General features: G+C 38.6%; 1 long non-coding RNA gene across 2 annotated transcripts in view; it reads right to left on the reverse strand.

Moving 5' to 3' along the window:
* Positions 1 to 7,758: 7,758 nt before the first annotated feature.
* LOC109436036 (uncharacterized) overlaps positions 7,759 to 16,318 on the reverse strand; it is a 100,831-nt gene continuing 92,271 nt past the window's right edge. For both annotated transcript variants that reach the window (XR_016021961.1, XR_012490472.2), the window contains exons 3-5: positions 10,483 to 10,731; positions 8,810 to 8,875; positions 7,759 to 8,618 (exon numbers count right to left, since the gene is read on the reverse strand). This is a non-coding gene — a long non-coding RNA (uncharacterized LOC109436036). The remainder of the gene's footprint in view (positions 8,619 to 8,809; positions 8,876 to 10,482; positions 10,732 to 16,318) is intronic.

Genomic DNA, 16,318 nt, shown 5'->3' on the forward strand with positions numbered 1-16,318 from the left:
ACGTGGTACCTATGTACAATGGAATATTACTCAGCCATAAAAGAGAACAACATCTTGCCATCTATGACAACATGGATGGACCTAGAAAGTATTATGCTGAGTGTAGTAAGTTAGACACCAAAAGACAAATGTCATATGATTTCACTTATAAGTGGAGACTGAAGAATAAAATAAACAAATAAGAAACAGAAACAAACTCATAGATACAGAGAACATTTTGATGGTTGCCAGATTGAGGGGTTGGGGATAGGTGAAAAGGGGAAGGGATTAAGAAGTAAAACTTGTTTGTTACACAGTAGTCATGAGGATGTAGGGTACAGCATAAAAATATAGTCAATAATATTGTAATAGCTATGTATGGTATCAGATGGGTACTAGATGTATCCAGGTGGCAGATGGGAGGGCAGTTGGGGACAGGATAAAAAAGGTGAAGGGATTACAAAATACAAATTGGTAGTTACAAAATAGTCATGGGGATGTAAATTATAGGGAATATAATCAACAATATGGTAACAACTATGTATAATGCCAGATGGGTATTAGTCAGGGGCATCACTTCCCAAATTATATAAATGTCTAACCACTATGCTGCACACCTGAAACTAATATAAAATAACATTGAATGTTAACCCTAATTGAAAAATTAAAAAGGGTGGGGAGAAAGATAAAGAATAAGAAGTCCAAAGTTCCAGATATAAAACAAGTAAGTCTAAATAAATCTTGGGGATATAATATACAGCATAGAAATATAGTCAATAATATTGTGATAGCATGGCAGGCACAGTGTCAGATGTTTTCCAGACATATCATGGTGATCACTACTTTAGCATAGGGAATATAACTTTGTATAGTGCCACGTGGGTACTGTTGAATAACTATGATGTACACCTGAAGCTAATATAATATTGTATGTTAGCTGTATTTTAATAAAAATCTTAAAAAACAACAACTCTGAATTCTCTTTTTTGGAAGTCTTGGTGTAATACACACAGACACGCTTGAGACATACTAAGATGGGAGGGTGGATGAGGGAAATTCCTTTGCACTCAGATGGGTTAAAGAATGGAACTGGAGAGTGGGAGAAAGAGAAACTAAAGGAAGGAGGTTGTAAGTCATTTCTATTTCATTTTTTGTGAAGCTACTTAGCCTATATATTTAATTGGTTAATTGGTCTAAATGACTGTAAGAGCTCTTTGTAAATTAAAGAAAGTTCTTCTTTTGTTATATGTGTTGTAAAGATAGATTTCTATGTAGCCTTTATTTTTTATTTTTTATGGTTAACCTTAAAGTAGTAATTTTCAGGATTTTTTTTCTTCATGGCTTCTAGACGTTCCTTAGAAAGCCTTCCCCATGTTTGTGTTATTAAAAAACAAAAATTCCCATTTTTCTTCTAGATTTTTATAAGTTTACATGCTTATATTTAAATATTTCATCTATTTTTTAGCGCTTGTGTGTATAAAAAGTGAAATATTTATGTACTCTTTTTATAGAAGTAATATGTTTGAAGATACTGGTATTTAATATATAATATTAGATAATTAATATTTATTTAATTTGTAATTTTACTGTCAGATTTTATTATGTAACTTTGTTATACCTTTAACCTATCTTTCTATAGCCAGAACACTTTGGTTCACATTTAATAAAATAAAAACAAAGTGACTCATACAAAAAAACAAAAAGACTCTACCAAACAGCTATTAGAAACAATAAATGAATACAGTAAAGTTGCTGGCTATAAAATCAATGTACAAAAATCCATTGCATTCTTATATACTAACAATGAAACCTCAGAAAAAGAAATAAAAAACACAATTCCTTTTACAATTGCAACAAAAAGAATAAATTATCTAGGAATAAACAAAGGATGTGAAGGACCTATACATTGAAAACTATAAGACAATTTTAAGGGAAATTGAAGAAGACACAAAGAAATGGAAAGACAGTCCATGTTCATGGATTAGAAGAATCAACATAGTTAAAATGGCCATATTACCCAAAGCAATATACAGATTTAATGCAATCCTTATCAAAATCCCAATGATGTTTTTTAAAGAAATAGAACAAAAAATCATCAGCTTTATATGGAACCACAAAACACCCCGAATAGCAAAGCACTCCTAAGAAAAAAAAAATTAAGGCTGGAGGTATCACATTCCCTGATCAGCTTATACTACAGGGCAACAATAATCAAAACAGTATGGTATTGGCAGAAAAACAGACACACAGACCAATGGAATAAAACTGACAACCCAGAAATATATATGGGCCAATAATTTTCAGCAAAGGAGCCAAAAACATACAATGGAAAAAAGAAAGCCTCTTCAATAAATGGTGCTGGGAAAGCTGGAAAGTCACATGCAAAAGAATGAGACTAGACTGCTATCTGTCACCATACACCAAAATTAACTCATGGATCAAAGACCTAAAACAATAAATGACATAGGTACTAAATTTATGGACCTTGGGTTCAAGGAGGCTTTTATGAATTTGACTTCAAAGGCAAGGGAAGTAAAAGCTAAAATAAATATATCAAACAAAAAAACTGCTGCACAGCAAAAAAAACCATCAACAAAACAAAGAGAAAACCAACCAAATGGGAGAAGGTATTTGCAAACAATGCCTCTGATAATGGGCTAATATCCAAAATATATAAAGAACTGGTACAACTGAAAAACAACAATAACAACAACAAAACAATCCAATTAAAAAATGGGCAGAGGACATGAAGAGAAACTTCTCCCAAGAAGACATACAAACCGCCAACAGATATATGAAAAGATGCTCAACTTCACTAGCTATTAGGGAAATGCAAATCAAAACCACAATGAGATACCACTTCACACCTGTTAGAATAGCTATTATCAACAAGAGAAGTAATGACAAGTGTTGGAGAGCCTGTGGAGAAAAAAGGAACCCTCATACACTGTTGGTGGGAATGCAGATTGGTGCAACCACTATAGAAAACAGTATGGAGGTTCCTCAAAAAATTAAGAATAGAATCACCATATGATCCATCAATCCCTCTTCTGGGTTATCTACTCAAGAAATCTGAAAACATTTATCTGTAAAGATATATGTAGTCTGATATTCATTGCAGCATTATTTATGGTGGCCAACACATGGAAACAACAGAAGTGTCCTTCAATAAAGAAGATAAAGAAGATGTGGTACATATATACAATGGAATATTACTCTGCCATAAGATGAAATACTGCCCTTTTGACAATGTGAATGGATCCTGAGATGATCATACTAAGCGAAGTGAGACAGAAAAAGTCAAGAACTATATTAAATCACTCATATGTGGCATATAAAACAAACGAACACATGAACAAGACAATAAACAAAGAAATAAAAAATCATAAATACAGAAACAGTTTAGTGGTTACCAGAGGAAAGGGGGGATGATAGAAGAGGGTAAAGGGGGTCCAATATATGGTGATGGAAGGAGAACTGACTCTGGGTGGTGAGTACACAATGCAATATACAGATGATGTATTATAGAAACGTACACTGATAACCTATCTAATTTTACTAACCAATGTCACCCCAATAAATTTAATAAAAATTAAGAAAAAAGCAGTTGATGGTAGTAAAGAGTCTACCACCTCAAGCCAGACCAGGAGAGTTGGCTTTGGACATTGCTTGTATCGGAGGCAAATGTCTTCAGATATAAAAGGGCTAAAGAAGAAAGATTAATCTGAGTGGAAAACTGGCTTTAATAAGTTTTTACTTCTTTGAACAGAAAATTAATAAAATACTTGAGAAGGCTTTGACAAAGCTTTAAAAGAGAAAATATAATTGTTTCTGTTTGAAAATTAATATTTTAACTCTTCGTAAAGACTGGAGATAAAAGTGGAGTTTATCAGGGGTTTTTGCGTCATATGTTAATGTATTAGTTTTCTATTGCTGAGTAACAAATTACTACACTATCAAGGCCTTGGCCAGGGCTTAGTCCTCATCTGGAGGTTCAACTAAGGAAAGCTCAATTTCCTTACTCATGTGGTTGTTGGAAACATTTACTTTGTTGAGGCTATAGGATTCGTGGAGGCTTACTTGTTTATAAAACAGCAAGTGGAGAAAGAGAGAAAGTCTGCTAGCAAGACAGAATCTAGTGTAATATGATGTAATCATTAGAGTGACATCCCATTTTCTTTGCTATATTCTGTTGGCTATAACCAAGCCACAGGGCCTGCAAGAGGAGGTAACTACACCAGGAAATGGAGATCATGGGGACTACTTTAGAGTCTGTTTTCCACAGGCCATCCTCTGGCCATCAATAATCCACATGCAAAATACATTTTCCTCTTCCTAAGGTTCCCAGGCATCTCACTGAATTATAGTATCAGTTCAAATTCCAAACTCTTATCATATAAATCAGGTCCAGGTGAAGATTAGGCTTCTGGGTATAATCTAAGTACCCCTCCTGAGAAAAAATTTCTCTCCATATGTGGACCTGTGAAACTAAAATTATCTGTCCCAACATATCCAACAGGCAATGGTGAAATAGGTATAAGAAAACAGCTATAGACATCCTAGTTCACAAAGTGGGGAAATGGAAGTTAAAAAAACTTATCAGTCCATAGTAGTCAGAAATCAATACAGCAAGACAAAAGTTGGCAATTCCTTTGAGTTTCAAAGGCTGCAAATAATTTTCCATGGCTCTTAGCCCAGTCATCTGAGGTCTTGGTTCTTCCCCTTGAATTATCTTTCATTTTTCATAAATGGTAGCATATGTTTTATCAGACTACTTCTGGAGAGCATAATGTTGGGAGTCCAACAGCCTCCATTCATTTTGTACTCTGACCCTTTCCACCCAAGCTGGAAGTGTTTCTGCTGAAATAATTTTCTAAAAAAATCTGTGGGTTTCCTATGAATTTCAGTGGAGTTCATCTCATTGGACAAAAAACATACCCACAGATCTTTTCAAGATATTTTTTTTTCTGTCTTTGGCTCCTAATGAGATGGTTGAAGAAAAACAAACTTAAGCTTTATAGAGTCTCTATGGTTTAACTGAGAGAATCTGTGGGGGAAAAACCTTAATCTCTTGAAAAGACCCTTTGTATTACTCTGTCCTTTTAATCTTTCTCAAGTTTTATGAAAAGGTTGTACAGTCACATTCTCAGCTTTTTTTCTCTAGATAGCATTGTCTTAATTTTAGCATCTTTGGTCACCTGGAGAAGCAGAGAATTTTCAAGATCATTAAGTCCTTGTTCCTTTTTGTTTAATAGTTATTTCTATTTCCTTTCCACAGTATCTCTCCTCCCATATTTTTTCTATAAATATCTTCAATACTTTGCTTGCTCCCATATTTTTTCTATAAATATCTTCAACACTTTGCTCGGAAGTTCTGCCTTCCACATAACTGCCAGAAACAATTTTACTAACTTCTGTGATTTTTCCAACATGTGCCTCACTTCCTTTTGAATCCTTAAAGTTCAGATTTCTATAGCATATTTGAAGTAATTTAGGCCTTCTCTATCATGATACTTAAAATTCTCTAGATTCCACCCTCTGCCTGTTTTCAAAGCCACTCCTACATTTTTGGGTATTTGTTACAGCACCATGTCACTTACAGATATTAAAATCTGTATTTATTTGCCATTACTGCATACCAAAGCACCACAAACTTAGAGGCATAAAACAACACAAATTTATTAACTTACAATTTCTGTGGGCCAGTAGTGTGGACATCACTTGGTTGGGTCCTCTGCTTAGAATCTCACAAGGCTGTTCTAAAGGTGTTGTCCAGGGCTATATTCTTAGCAGGAGGCTCAACTAGGGAGGGATTAACTTCCCTGCTCATGTGGTTGTTTGCAGCATTCAATTCTTTGTAGCTATAGAATTCACGGCACTTATTTCTTCAAAACCACCAGTGTAAGAGAGGTAGCAAGTCTGCTAGCAAGATAGAGTATTATAGAATGTGTTGTAATCATTCTGACTGAAATCTCATCACCGGTGCCATATTCTATTGCTTAGAATCAATCACAGGTTCTGCCTACCTTTAAGGGGAGCGAATGACATGTGAACATCAGAAAGCAGGGATCAGAAGGGCCACCTTAGATCTTTGATTCTTTTTCAAAAGTCACTAATCCTCTTCTCCTCTACTGCTCCCTCACATCCTATTTTCCCACTAAATGAGAGTATTAGAAATTCCTCAAATATTAGACACACTTTCACTTCTCTGAACCTTTGTACATTCTGTTTCTTTTAATTGGAATGTCTTTGATCCACTTCAGTGCATGCATGTGTTGGTTAAGTTATTTAATATTCAGGAGTGGAAGTCAGCTCTGCTCTCAATGCAGTTGCCTTTCAAAATATTGGGTTCTACTCTACATACACAGATTCTCTCCATCTCAAGTTCTTAGCAGAAAACTTAACTTTGTCCAATCTGCTACAAGAAACTTACCTATTGGAGGTTGTAGGAAAGATAATACAGAACCTATATCCTCTAATTATATTTGATTTTATTCTTGACTCAATCCATATCTTTGGTTCCTGGTTCCTGACAAAATGCAGCCCCCACCACATTTCCAGTTTGGCTCCTTCCTCCTTAGCTTTAGAATAATTGTTAGAACTCTGCTTCTCGCTCAAGTCTGGGCCAGGTTTGGGGATACTCCTAGCTTCACCCCTCCCAAAGCTTTCACCTCTGAAAACCAAAGAGGCATCTTTTGGGAGCACCATGTTAACTTTATCTGCACTCTACACTATATGTTTCATTAAATTATATATTTACTCAACTAATGTATCCTGAATCTTTACCCTCTTTTAGCTGCTTGCTATACAGTGATGTACAAGACATAGTCTCTGTCCTGACTGACAATCTGTTGAAGGAGACAGATGTAAGCAGATAATGGCCATGTGTTTGTAATATGCTATAGAAAAGATATTCAAGTAAAGGCATGCAATCATGCAGAGGCCTTCAGGATAAAAGAAATGAAAACAATTTGCTATGTTTGAATCAGATACGAGGTACATAATGGAGAATTAGAAAAAATAGAGCTAGAAGAGCTAAAGGTGGCTGACTAGTTATCAGCTTTTAATTTTCAAATTAAAATCTTGACCTTCTCCTGCAGGCAATGAAGAGTCACCAAAGATTTTTAAATATGAACGTAAAAGTTTTTAAAATATTGTTTGATGAAGGTAACTTTGATACAAGCCTATCAAAAAGCTATTACAGGGCCGGCCCGGTGGCTCAGGCGGTTGCAGTTCCATGCTCCTAACTCTGAAGGCTGCCGGTTCGATTCCACATGGGCCAGTAGGCTCTCAACCACAAGGCTGCCAGTTCAATTCCTCGAGTCCTACAAGGGATGGTGGGCAGCGCCCCCTGCAACTAAGATTGAACATGGCACCTTGAGCTGAGCTGCCTCCCGGATGGCTCAGTTGTTGGTTGAAGCGTGGGCTCTCAACCACAAGGTTGCCAGTTCGATTCCTCGAGTCCCACAAGAGATGGTAGGCAGTGCCCCCTGCAAATAAGATTGAACACGGCACCTTGAGTTGAGCTGCCGCTGAGCTCCCGGATGGCTCAGTTGGTTGGAGTGCGTCCTCTCAACCACAAGGTTGCTGGTTCGACTCCCACAAGGGATGGTGGGCTGTGCTCCCTGCAACTAGCAACGGCAACTGGACCTGGAGCTGAGCTGTGCCCTCCACAACTAAGACTGAAAGGACAACAACTTGACTTGGAAAAAAGTTCTGGAAGTACACACTGTTCCCCAATAAAGTCCTGTTTCCCTTCCTCAATAAAATCTTTTAAAAAAAAAAAAGCTATTACAACAGGCCAGGGAGAGAAATAAAAAGGGAATCAACTCAAGAAACACTGTAGAGGTTTAGTTGACAGAATTTGACAGTCTCTGGATGAAGGGAAGGAGAGTATGGAATACCTCTGAGGAGTTTCTCCTAGGTAAATTACTGAAAGATGGAACCATGAATCAAGATGAGTAACAGCAGAATAGATGCAGACTTGAGGAGAAAGGTTCAGGAATATGGAATCTTGTAAGAGATTGGATATAACATTAATATCTGCATTTGAGCTGTTTGCACCATTCTCTACTTAACCCACAAAAGTGGATTTCTTTCCCAGCTAGGAGGTGAAGGATAGAAACAAAGTCATTTTCATTCATCTTCCAAGGGATGAAAGCCTTGGGTCTAAGTACACCTCTCCTGGCACACATAGCATGTTTTTTCCTAAGTGGGGGAAAAAAAAAATCCATGACCTTCCTCATAAAGAATATCTCTGTCTTTGAACTTCTGGGTTTAATGTCTCCTGGGCATATGAAGACACTGTCCCAATGCATTTTTAAGATCCCAGTGCTTTAATCAAGCCAATTGCTTTCATGTTTTGAATGTATAAAAACATCTTAGTATAGGACGCACTTAATATTTCAAAATAATGGCTCTTTGTTAACTACTGCTTATGTGCAGTGAGAATAAGCTCTCTAGTGGAAACTTAATTTCATAGAGGAAACAGTTTTGTTAGCTTAAAAATTAACATCAGTCCAATTCAGAAAGAAATGATGTACCTTATTGTATGTACATGCTGTATGAGAATATGCCATTCTTGAAAATATCGGTGTGTGGAAGAAGGTTTCATATTTATAGCCAACATTACAGCCATTCTGGAAATAAGTGAAGAACATCATTAATATATTTGGCTTTCCGCTATTTGCTTCTCAGTAGGAAGTGGGATTCAAAATGAGGAATTGGTCAGTGACTGACCAAGTCCTGAGCACTGGGCTGACTACTGTGGAAACAGTGGTCTGGACTTCTGGGCTCACTGCTGCATGCAGGCTGTGGTTCAGGTGCTCACCTGCTGGAGTGAGTGGTTCCCCGGCTCCCAGGCAGATTTAGAACATTCCATGGACTGAAACCCTTCCTGATAATGCAAAAAAAAAAAAAAAAAAAAAAAAAGAGTTCATAAAAGTGAGTGCGAAGGGGGACTGCGCAGGCATGCATTCCCTTCCCAGGAACCATCCAGGCTCATCCCCTACAGGACAATTAAGCTGTCCAAACACCCCTAAAAAGGGGAGATAAAACCCCAACTGGATTTAGCTGGTTCCTAAATATGAGCAAACTATTGGAACCCACCTGCTAGCTGAACTCTAGCCTCATTATAATACAATTAAAACAAAATGAACATTGAGCCTTGCCCTCCCCTCCACCCATGAGTTTTTCTGTATGCCTTCTGAGTAAAAGCATGCACAGAAAGAAACTAGTTATATAACCACCATATGTCAATCAAGTAACCTCAGTCTATACGTCACATCTCCTGTGGGAAGTTTTCCTTCCCTGTCCTATATAAGAAAAAACTAACCTAAAGTTAGGGGCAGTCGTCTGCCCCTGGCAACCTCTATGCTGGCATCTTTCTTCTTGAATAAAACTTTCCTTGCTCTCCTACTTTTCTGAGTCATGCAAATTCTTTCACTTTCTGCGAATGACTAGGGGTATCTATCCAATGACACACTTCCTTTGTCACCTTCCATAGGTCAGAGACTTTTTTGGGGATAAACTTCAGTTATTTTGTAAAAACAATTAAGTAAAAACAATGGTAATGATTGCAATAAAGTGTGATGGTGGTAATTTTTATCACTGCTATAAACCTCCACAGTTTTTTCCTCAGTAACTTTCATACTGCAATGAATGAATCCTAACACTCTCAACTAATTCATTTCATTCTTTTATCACCCCCCGAGATGTCTGGCCATCTCATCTATCTTCCTGGATTGACCTAAAAGCCGCCAGCCCAGGTGAGACCCGACAACTGCTCCAAGAAAGTCAAGAAGGATGGGATAGGCAGGCAAAGTCACTCCCGCTGGCTGCATGGCCCTCCCTGGTCCACCGCTGGTCATGTTTCTCAGCCTCAGGCATCCAGAGACACATCTCAAATTTCCCTGAAGGAGCTTCCCACTACCAGAACCCACACAGGGCCACGGCCAGGTTCAAGGTCTCCTCAGCATCCCTCACAGGATGGCCCATGCTGGTCCTCTTTCCTGAAAAGCTTTTCCACGAGCGCCTACAATGACCAGCCCCACAAAACCATGGCCAGGCGCTTTGCTCCCAACTCACTTGCCTGGGATAGTGAGAGTCTGTCCGCCTTGGTGAAGAGGACTTTTGGCTGTTTGCTAACCCACAAGTGCCATGCCCAGGAGGGGACCAGAGGACCCCCATTTGGCTGTGAGTCCTCTCTATGGGGAGTCCATCCATGCCCTTAAAACAGCACTCACTCTTGGGTGGCTGGATGGCTCAGTTGGTTGGAGCGTGAGCTCTCAACAACAGGGTTGCCAGTTGAATTCCAGCATGGGATGGTGGGCTGTGCCCCCTGCAACTAAGACTGAAAACAGTGACTGGACTTGGAGCTGAGCTATGCCCTCCACAACTAGACTGAAGGATAACTTGGAGCTTAAGGGCCCTGGAGAAACACACTGTTCCCTAATATTCCCCAATAAAAAAATATTAAAAAATAAAAATAAAAACAGCACTCACTCACTGCCTCATGATTGCTATGCACCAGGATTCAGTTTAGCTGACTTTTCTCCAAGTTCCCTTTGTCCTTCTCTGCAGATATTGAAGGATGGGCTCAATTGACATGAAACTTTAATCCACGCAGATCATCTCTGTTCATGGTGAATGAATTGCTCAGAGTTATTTCCCTAGATAATCCACTTTCATATTTCCCAGTGCCAATAATTAGGTCTTCTCAATTTCATAGTTTTCATAGTCTAATGTGATTTTCTGGAAAAGAGGAATGAAATGATGGAGATCAATGTGATTGTAAACCAGGACAGAGAAGTCTCTCCAGCTCAGGAGGATGCAGTAAGGTCAGGAATCTTTAGCCAGGAATTTCTCTGCTGGCCTCTCCTACTCACTTTCTCACCTGTCTGGATACAACACACACTCAGAAGACAGCTGGATAGGGAGGGGTGAGACAAAACTTTCCACCCCAGTTTTTCTTACTATAGTAGCATACACATTACAAACTTTCCCACCTTCACCATTTTGTTTTCTTCTTTTTTTCTTATTAGTTTCAGGTGTACAAAACAATGTAATAATTAGACATTTATACCCCTCACAAAATGATAAACACCCTCCCCGAATCTACTACCCCTCTGATATTGCACACAGCTATTACATTTCCACTGTCTCTGTTCCTTATGCTGTACTGCACTTCTTGTGACTATATACATAGACATACATACATACGTTAAATTATAGTTGATATTATTATTCAGCTTCAGCTTCAGGTGTACAGCACAGTGATCAGGAATCTACACCGTCCCTGAAGTGGTCTCCCTAATAATACAAATGTCCATCAGATACCCTACAAAATCTTTACATTATTGATTATACCCCTCAAACTGTCTTTCATATCCCCGTGGCAATCTTGTGGTCACCTATTGTGCTTTCTAATCCCCTCACCTTCTCCCTCATCTCCACTCCCTTTCCGATCTAGCAACCCTGAGTTTTTCCTCTATATTTCTGAGACTGTTTCTGATTAGTTTGTTCATTTATTCTAGTCTTTAGATTCGGCATATAAATGAGATCATATGGTATTTGTCTTTCTCCGTCTGACTCATTTCACTTAGCATAATGTCCTCTAGTTCCATCCATATCGTTCCAATTGATAAGATTTCATTCTTCTTCTTGGCCGAGTAATACTCCATTGTATAAATGTACCACAGTTTCTTGATCCAGTCTTCTACCGATGCACATTTGGTTGTTTCCATGTCTTGGCTACTGAGAATAGTGCTGCAATAAACATTGGGGTGCATAAATTTTTTTCAAATTAGTGTTTTGGATTTCTCTAGATAGATACGTAGGAGTGGAATCACTGGGTCATAAGGTAATTCCATTTCCAGTTTTTTGAGATAACTCCATACTGATTTCCATTGTGATGGCACCAATCTGCAATCCCACCAGCAGTGCACGAGGGACCCCCTTTCTCCATATCCTCGCCAGCACTTGTTTTTTGTTGATTTATTGGTGATAGACATTTTGACTGGGGTGAGGTGGCATCTTATTGTGGTTTTTATTTGCATTTCTCCAATGATTAGTGAGGTTGAGTATTGGATTTAATTGGTATTTTTAGAGCATTTCACCCCAAAGCTGCAGAATACACATTCTTCTCAAGCAAACATGGAACATTTTCCAAGACAGACCACGTTAGGCCACAAAACAAGTCGCAATAAATTTAAGAAAACTGAAATCATATCAAGTGTCTTCTCTGACCACAAAGCTATGAAATTAGAAATCAATTACAAGAAAAAGACTGGAAGACACACAAATACATGGAGGCTGAATAACATGTTGCTAAGTAATGAATGAGTCAACAATGTGATCAAGGAAGAAATCAAAAGATATCTCAAGACAAACAAAAATGAAAACACAACGACCCAAAATCTATGGGATGCAGCAAAAGCAGTCCTAAGAGGGAAATTCATAGCAATGCAGGCCTACCTAAAGAAACAAGAAAAATCACAAATCAAGAGTTTATCCTTACACTTAAGGGATCTGGGAAAAGAACAGCAAAATAAGCCCAAAGGGAGTACAAAGAAGGAGATAATAAAGATAAGAGTGGAAATAAATGAAATAGAGACCAAAAAAACAATACAAAAGATCAATGAATCCAAGAGCTGGTTTTTCGAGAAGATAAACAAAATCGACAAACCATTAGTCAGACTCATCAAAACAAAGAGAGAGAGGACCCAAATTAATAAAATCAGAAATGGGGCCGGCCCGGTGGCTCAGGCGGTTAGAGCTCCGTGCTCCTAACTCCGAAGGCTGCCGGTTCGATTCCCACATGGGCCAGTGGGCTCTCAACCACAAGTTTGCCAGTTCAATTCCTCGAGTCCCGCAAGGGATGGTGGGCAGCGCCCCTGCAACTAAAATTGAACACGGCACCTTGAGCTGAGCTGCCGCTGAGCTCCCGGATGGCTCAGTTGGTTGGAGCGTGTCCTCTCAACCACAAGGTTGCCGGTTCTACTCCAGCAAAGGATGGTGGGCTGTGCCCCCTGCAACTAGCAACAGCAACTGGACCTGGAGCTGAGCTGTGCCCTCCACAACTAAGACTAAAAGAACAACAACTTGAAGCTGAACAGAACCCTCCACAACTAAGATTGAAAGGACAACAACTTGACTTGGAAAAAAGTCCTGGAAGTACACCCTGTTCCCCAATAAAGTTCTGTTCCCCTTCCCCAATAAAAAAATAAAAAATAAATAAATAAAAATAAAATCAGAAATGAAAGTGGAGAAGTGACAACAGACATCACAGAAATACAAAAGATTTTAAGAAATTACTATGAACAACTATATGCCAACAAATTAGACAATCTGGAAGAAATGGACAATTTTCTAGAAGCATACAACTTTCCAAGGCTAACTGAAGAAGAAATGGAAAACCTGAATAGACTGATTACCACCAGGGAAATTGAATCAGTAATCAACAAGCTCCCAACAAACAAAAGCCCTGGACCAGATGGCTTTACAGGAGAATTTTACAAAACATTCAAAAAATAATTATCACCTATTCTCCTCAAGCTATTCCAAAAAATCCAGAAGGAGGAAAGGCTCCCAAACACTTTTTACAAACCACTATCACCCTGATCCCCAAATCAGACAAAGACATTACAAAAAAAGAAAGCCACCTTCAATTTTTAAGTGTACACTGCAGTGGTGTTAAATACATTCATAATGCTGTGCAGCCATCACAACCACCATCTCCAGAACTCTTCTCATCTTGTAAAACGGAATCACTATATCCAGGAAACTATAACTAACCATTTCCTCCCAGTCCCCAGCCCCTAGGAACTCCTGTCTATCATTTTCACTATTCTCAGTGTTCTACTCATAGAAGAAGAGTAATACAGCATTTGCTCCTTTGTGACTGGCTTATTTCACTTACCACAATGCCCTCAAGTTTCATGCATGTTGTACCAGAATGTCCTCCTTTCTCAAATTTCAAAAATACTCCCTTGTATGTATAGACCACATGGTGCTTATTCATTCATCCATTGATGGCCACGGGTTGCTTCCACAGTTTAGCTACTGTGACTAAGTTGGCCACGAAAATGGGTATATTTGATCTAAAGCTGATTTTGTCTGATATTAGTATAGCCGCCCCTGCCCTCTTTGGGGTGCTATTTGTACAGAATATCTTTTCCATACTTTAACTTTCAATCTAATTGTGTCTTCTGATCTAAAGTGAATCTCTTGTAGACAGCAAATACTTACATTATGTTTTTTAATCCATTCTACCAATCTATGTCTCTTAATCCATAGTTATTGTTTTCCCTTGAATATGCCCTGCTCGTTTTTGGTTACTATATACATGGACTACCCTTTTCCATCCTTTCAAGTTCAACCTTTTTGTGTCTTTGGATCTAAAGTGAGTCCCTAATATAGGTAGAGTGTATAGCTGGTTCATGTGTTTGATCCATTCCGCCAATCTGACTATTTAACCCACTTACATTGAAAGTGATTACTGACAAGGAGAGACTTATCAGTTCTCTGTCACTCTGTTGTTTGTTTTCTATATGTCTATGAGTCTTTTGTTCCTCATTTCACACATGACAGTCTTCTTTTGTGTTTAGTTGACTTTTCTGTAGGGAAATATTTAAATTCCTTTCGTGTATATTCTACAGCTCTTTTCCTTGTGGTTACCATGGGGAGTACATTTAACACTCTTATGTGACTTCATACAAGCTTAAATTCAATTTCATGTTTTTCAAAATAACTCTGCTCCTTCACAACTCTGACCTCGTGCCTTTTCAGTTATTGATGTCACAAAATTACATCTTTATGCATTGCAAATCCAAAAACATACAGTTTTTTTGTTTGTTTTGTTTTGTTTTTTTAAAGATTTTATTGGGGAAGGGGGAACAGGACTTTATTGGGGAACAGTGTGTACTTCCAGGATTATTTTTTCCAAGTCAAGTTGTTGTCCTTTCAGTCTTAGTTGTTGGGGACACAGTTCAGCTCCAGGTCCAGGTGCTGTTGCTAGTTGCAGGGGGCAAAGCCCACCATCCCTTGTGGGACTCGAGGAGTTGAACTGGCAACCTTGTGATTGAGAGCCCACTGGCCCATGTGGGAATCGAATCGGCAGCCTTCGGAGTCAGGAGCACGGAGCTCCAACCGCCTGAGCCACCGGGCCTGCCCTAAAGTTTTTTGTTTGTTTGCTTGTTTTTTTTAAACAAGTACATTAGTCTCCTAATGTAGAAAGCAATGATGGGACCATCCTGGTGGCTCAGGCGGTTGGAGCTCCGTGCTCCTCATGCTGAAGGCTGCTGGTTTGATTCCTACATGGGCCAGTGGGTTCTCAACGATAAGGTTGCTGGTTCAATCCTCGACTCCCGCGAGGGATGGTGGGCTCCACCCCCTGCAACTAAGATTGAACATGGCACCTTGAGCTGAGCTGTCACTGAGCTCCCAGATGGCTCAGTTGGTTGGAGCACGGGCTCTCAACCACAAGGTTGCCAGTTCCACTCCAGCAAGGGATGGTGGGTTGCATCATTTTGAGATCAACCAGAGTTTCAAAAAAAGGAATTGAATATTTTAAGTGTAGGGCACTATAAGGTCTTTAAAAGACAAAATTTATGACAGATTTTCAAATTGTAAATGAAAAGTTCCCTGAAGCATCCTACAAATTTTCATTTCTATTAAAGTCAATATCAGCCTTTAATATTCCACAAAAATAAAAGTTATTTGGGGTCCCCCCTCCTTTTTTTTTTCCCAAAGTAAAGGGGTCTTGAAACTAGTAAGTGAGAAAACCACTGTATCTTATGCCCAGTCATGATTTTTCGTGATTATGCTCCGGCCTCATAAGGCATCACTGTGATGGAATTACAAAAAATCCTGTATAAGGTCCTGGCTGGGCTGAGGTTTTTGTCCTTATAGCCCAGGAAGCTGATGTGTGGTGACCTGTCTGACTTGGACCAATGAGCTTGTTTTCTCCTTTTTTTGGGGGTCCTGTTTAGTTTATTTTTTCTTTTGTCTTTACACTTTTTCTCATTTTCTTTTTTCCTTATAAGTTTCCATGTTCTTATTTCTGTTTGTTCTCTTTTCTCAGTTTTTGTTTTTCCTTTTCTTTTTCTCATTTTCTTCCTTTGTTCTTTTCTCATTTTTCTCTATTTTTTATTTTTCTTGTTCTTTTCCTCATTTTTGTCTTTAAAGTTTTTAGTTAGTATACTTAGTATTGTTAGTACAATTAGCATTGCCTACTATTACTTACTAGTATCGTTAGTGAGCATAGCTTGCATTGTTAATATTGGTATCAGCAACTTAAAATTGTTAGCATCGTTTGTAAGCATAGTTAGCAGTGTTACTA

This window comes from Rhinolophus sinicus, chromosome 8, assembly GCF_057876585.1.
Source record: "Rhinolophus sinicus isolate RSI-liver-muscle chromosome 8, RSI-T2T, whole genome shotgun sequence".
NCBI classification, from domain to species: Eukaryota; Metazoa; Chordata; class Mammalia; order Chiroptera; family Rhinolophidae; genus Rhinolophus; species Rhinolophus sinicus.